Source organism: Triticum dicoccoides, chromosome 4A, assembly GCF_002162155.2.
Source record: "Triticum dicoccoides isolate Atlit2015 ecotype Zavitan chromosome 4A, WEW_v2.0, whole genome shotgun sequence".
Taxonomy (NCBI): domain Eukaryota; kingdom Viridiplantae; phylum Streptophyta; class Magnoliopsida; order Poales; family Poaceae; genus Triticum; species Triticum dicoccoides.
In genome coordinates this window covers 419,843,887-419,849,868 of record NC_041386.1, presented here as the reverse complement: position 1 = coordinate 419,849,868, position 5,982 = coordinate 419,843,887, and positions in this window count along the sequence as shown.

The following is a 5,982-nucleotide window of genomic DNA, read 5'->3' as shown; positions in this document are numbered from 1 at the left end:
ATGAATTAGTTACAGCCGAAAGAAGAATCAGCCGAAATCTGAAACTACAGGTTACGGACGTCCGTAAAAGGACGGATGTCCGGTCGCCGGATGTCTGGTCGGGTCGGAAATCTGTAAATTTGGCTCGAGTTAGGGGTTCCGGATATCCAGAAAAGGTCGGACGTCTAGTGTTTCCTTGGGCTCCGGACGTCCGCAAAACGTCGGTCGTTCGGTGGGTCGGGGTCAACGCAAGATGCGAGTTTCGGGACGCGATTTTGGGCGGAATTTTGGGATTTTGGGGTCAAAATTGAGGAGATTTCGTGGATAAAAGATGGGGAAACTTGGGGAGATGCTAGATCTACATGAAACCAAGAAAATCCATGGATCAAAATCAATAAAACTTCTTCAAACCAATAAATCACAAAAAATTGGGGCTATTTTTTGGTGGGGATTTTCGAAATTGGGGAAGGACACAACAAAATTAGGCTAGAAAACGAAGAGGGGAAGCTCCGAAATCGTGATCAACGTGGCTCTGATATCAAGATGATGTAGGGTAGAACCCTAGTGGCACGATCTTTCACGAAAGGAGCGGATCCCGCAATGAACACGAAGAACACGAGGGAAAACACGAGGGGAAACACGAGGGAAAACACGAGAGAATCACTCAAACCAACAAGATAGATCACACATGCGCTAGATCCTCAAAACACGAGAGGAGATACAAGATCCACGATCAACAAAGGACGATGCAAAGGGTAACCGGTTCTTCTCCGTGAGGTGGTCTTGAGGTCTTCTCCGTGAGGAGGTCTTGAATCCATGGGGATCTTCTCTGAAGAGGGGCCACGGTCTCTCTCGTGGAGTAGATCCGTAATGGATGAGCAAAGCTCTATCTCTAAATGAGCTACTAGTTTGCTAACCCTAGCTAGGAGGAGGGATAGGTCTATTTTTAGTCGTAGTACAAAAGGGGCAAAGTGAAGGGGTACATGGGCCTCAGCCCGCAACTGGACACAGCCAGGGACCGGACGTCCGCTGGTTCCAGGGTGGCCGGACGTCCGCTAAAAGTGTTCTGTGGTCGGGACACCGGACGTCCAGAAGTCCCGGACTTCCCTTAATATTGCCGGACGCCCGGTGCAGGGTCGAACGTCCGCTCACTGGGAGGTCTATAGCTGGCTAGGCTGGTCTTCAGGCGCCGGTCGTCCGCCAAGGGCCGGACGTCCGCTCACTGTGAGAGGCCGGTTTTCCGGTGTCGTCCGGACGTCCGCTCGCTGGAGCTTCTTCGGTAGTTCCTTGTACTTGGTGTCCTCGCTGTCTTGTCCATGGTCTTCCTCTTTGTTCCTGGTCATGCATAGCACATATATTTGAGGTAGTAGCCATGCCTCACATATATTTGAGCTAGTAACCATGAAATCCTCTGACGGCCATTCACAAGGCCGCACTTGAGCCTCCCTTGGTAGTTCATTGTCCGGCTCGCGTATTGCGGGCCTTGGGCCTTGCTTCCTTGAGGAACCACCTTGGTGCATTTTCCAAAACATATTTCTTACTCTGAAAAATTTCTGAATTTTTTTGTAACTCTAAAATAAAGCAAACCAAACTCAAGAAGATTGATAGAAACTACTCCTACAAGTGCCTAGAGGCCATATCATGCATTAAAACTACTTTTGACAACATAAATTTAACATGCAAGCTCAAGAACAGGGTCACCTAAACAACAGAAATTTGCAATAAATAAAGCACTAGAACAAAAACTAATTGGACCATTAGAGGAGTCACATACCAAAGAACAATCCGCCAAAGCAGTTTTGTGAATGGAGCTTTGAGCAAGGAGATCGAAAATGGCAGCAAGATGAGCAAGAACTCGGGTTTGAGCTGGTGGATGATTTTTTCTGGAGCAAGACGGAGTGTGTGGGTGCAAGGATAAGTGGAGGGGACCCACGTGGGGTCCACGGGGCGGGGGGCGCGCCCAGGGGGGTGGGCGCACCCTCCACCCTCGTGGGCATGTGGTGGGCCCCCCTGGTGTGTTCTCAGTGCCACATATTATCGAATATTCTAGAAAAAATCATATTTTATTTTCAGGGCATTTGGAGAACTTTTGTTTTCGGGGTATTTTTTATTGCAAGGATAATTCAGAAAATAGACAAAAAAAATACTAATTTTGCTTTATTTAATATAAATAACAGAAAGTAAAAGGAGGGTACAGAAGGTTGCGCTTTCTAACTTCATCCATCTCATGCTCATCAAAAGGAATCCACTAACAACGTTGATCAAGTCTTGTTAACAAACTCATTCTGGATCTCATGAAACCGAGGAAATTTCGAATAACACTAGGTTACCTCAACGGGGATATGTACATCCCCAACAATAAGAATATCATATTTCTTCTTGACAGTAGCAAGAGGAAATTCAAAACCTCCAATAGTGATTGTTGAAAATTTTCCAATAGAACTTATACTGTGGACTTGAGGTTGTTTCCTCGGAAAGTGTACCGTATGCTCATTACCATTAACATGAAAAGTGACATTGCGTTTGTTGCAATCAATAACAGCCCCTGCAGTATTCAAAAACGGTCTTCCAAGGTTAATCGACATACTATCATCCTCGGGAATATCAAGGATAACAAAGTCCGTTAAAATAGTAACATGTGCAACCACAACAGGCACATCCTCACAAATACCGACAGGTATAGAAGTTGATTTATCAGCCATTTGCAAAGAAATTTCAGTAGGTGTCAACTTATTCAAATCGAGTCTACGATATAAAGAGAGAGGCATAACACTAACACCGGCTCCAAGATGACATAAAGCAGTTTTAATATAGTTTCTTTTAATAGAGCATGGTATAGTTGGTACTCCTGGATCTCCAAGTTTCTTTGGTATTCCACCCTTAAAAGTTTAATTAGCAAGCATGATGGAAATTTCAGCTTCCGGTATCTTTCTTTTATTTGTAACAATATCTTTCATGTATTTAGCATAAGGGCTCATTTTAAGCATATCAGTCGAATGTATACGCAAAAAGATAGGTCTAATCATTTCAGCAAAGCGCTCAAAATCCTCATCATCCTTTTTCTTGGATGGTTTAGGAGGAAAAGGCATGGGTTTCTGAACCCATGGTTCTCTTTCCTTACCGTGCTTCCTAGCAACAAAGTCTCTCTTATCATAACATTGATTCTTTGATTGTGGGTTATCAAGATCAACAGCAGGTTCAATCTCTACATCATTGTCATTGCTAGGTTGAGCATCAACATGAACATCATCATTAACATTATCACTAGGTTCATGTTCATTACCAGATTGTGTTTTAGCATCAGAAATAGAAATATCATTGGGATTCTCAGGTGTGTCAACAACAGGTTCACTAGGAGTATGCAAAGTCCTATCATTTTTCTTTTTCTTCCTTTTAGAATAACTAGGTGCATCAACATTAGTTCTCTGAGAATCTTCCTATTCTCTTAAGATGGCCCTTAGTATACAAAGGTTCCTGAGTCTTTTTACCCCCTCTAGTCATAACTCTAACAACATTATAATTTTTCTTATTATTTAATTCATTGAGCAAATCATTCTAAGCCTTAAGTACTTGTTCTACTTGAGTGGTAGCCATAGAAGCATCTTTACTAATAAGTTTAAGTTCACCTTTAACTCTAGACATATAATCACTCAAGTGTTCAAGCATATCAGCATTGTGTTTCAATTGTCTACCAACATAAGCATTGAAGTTTTCTTGCTTAACCTTAAAGTCATCAAACTCATCCAAGCATTGGCTAGCAAACTTAGTAAACGGGATTTCACATTTATCAAATCTATAGAGAGAATTTACCTTTACTACCTGTGACGGGTTATCAAGACCATGTATTTCTTCAATAGGTGGTAAATTCTTAACATCTTCAGCTTTAATACCTTTTTTTCATAGACTTCTTTGCCTCTTGCATATCTTCAGGACTGAGAAATAGATTACCCCTTTTCTTCGGATTTGGCTTAGGAGTTGGCTCACAAAGTGTCCAATTATTTTCATTAGTCAACATATTATTCAATAGCAATTCAGCTTGATCAACAGTTCTTTCCCTGAAAACAGAACCAACACAACTATCCAGGTAGTCTCTAGAAGCATTGGTTAGTCCATTATAAAAGATATCAAGTATTTCAGTTTTCTTGAGAGGATGATCAGGCAAAGCATTAAGTAATCGGAGAAGCCTCCCCCAAGCTTGTGGGAGACTCTCTTCTTCAATTTGCACAAAATTATATATTTCCTTTAAGGCAGCTTGTTTCTTATGAGCGGGGAAATATTTAGCAGAGAAGTAATAAATCATATCCTGGGGACTACGCACACAACCAGGATCAAGAGAATTAAACAATGTCTTAGCATCACCCTTTAATTTGAATGGAAACAACTTAAGGATAAAGTAGTAGCGAGTTTTGTCATCACGAGTGAACAGGGTGGCTATATCATTTAATTTAGTAAGATGTGCCACAACAGTTTTAGATTAATAGCCATAAAAAGGATCGGATTCAACCAAAGTAATTAACTCAGGATCGACAGAGAAATCATAATCCTTATCAGTAATAAAGATAGGTGAAGTAGCAAAAGTAGGGTCATATTTCATTCTAGCATTCAAGGATTTTTCTTTAAGCTTAGCTAATAATTTCTTAAGATCAGATCTATCATTGCAAGCTAAGAACTCTGTAGCAGTTTCTTCATCCATAACATAACCCTCTGGCACAACAGGCAATTAATATCTAGGGGGAGAATCTTCATCATCACTTTCATCAATATTACCAGTTTCAATAATGTAACACCCTCGATGCGACTATAGCTCCCACGTGTCGAGGCACGACTTAGAGACATTATCGCATTGAAGGCATATGTCGCAAGTTAGGCAATCTTCACAACATCCCATGTAATAAGATAATAAAAAGGGAGATAACATAGTTGGCTTACACTCGCCACGTCAATCAAGTGCATAAATAACATTACATCATCCAAACACTCATGGCCCGACTACGGCGCCAAAATAAAAGAGAACCCAACATGCGACACGGTCCCAATCACCCCCAACTGGGCACCACTACTGATCATCGGGAAAGGAAACATAGTATCGTTGAGAGTCTTCGTCGAACTCCCACTTGAGCTCATACGCGTCTCCTGGAGCGGAATCATCAGGCCCTGCATCTGGTGTAATAGTAATCTGTGAGCCAAGGGGACTCAGCAATCTCGCACCCTCGCGATCAAGACTATTCAAGCTTATAGGTAAGGGAAGGTAAAATATGAGTGGAGCTGCAGCAAGCGACTAGCAAGTCTGGTGGCTAACTTATTCGCAAAAGAGAGCGAGAAGAGGAGGCAAAGCACGAGCGAGAAGCTAGAGAACAACCTACGCAAACATTACTCCAACACCGTGTCCACTTCCCGGACTCCGCCGAGAAGAGGCCATCACGGTAACACACTCAGTTGATTCATTTTAATTAAGTTAAGGTTCAAGTTATCTACAACCGGACATTAACAAATTCCCATCTGCCCATAACCGCGGGCACGGCTTTCGAAAGTTCAATCAGTCAGATTCCATGTCCCAACTTAGCCCATGACAAGCTCTCACGGTCAACGAAGGAATAGACCTCCTCCCAAGACGTTCCGATCAGACTCGGTATGTCGGTAACTCAAGACACTTCAACATGTTAAAACAAGACTAGCAACACCGCCCGAATGTGCCGACAAATCCCGATAGGAGCTGCACATATCTCTTTCTCAGGGCACACTCAGATTGTCTTAGGTACGGGTAGGCCAGCCCAGAGTTGCCCCTGGTGGCCACCGGCAGCTGACAGGTGGACCAACACTCAGAGGAGCACTGGCCCAGGGGGGGGGGGTTAAAATAAGATGACCCTTGAGTCTGTAGAACCCAAGGAAAAAAAGGCTAGGTGGCGAATGGTAAAACCAAGGTTGGGCATTGCTGGAAAAGCTTTAATCAAGGCGAAATATCAAGGGGTTCCCATTATAACCCAACCGCGTAAGGAACGCAAA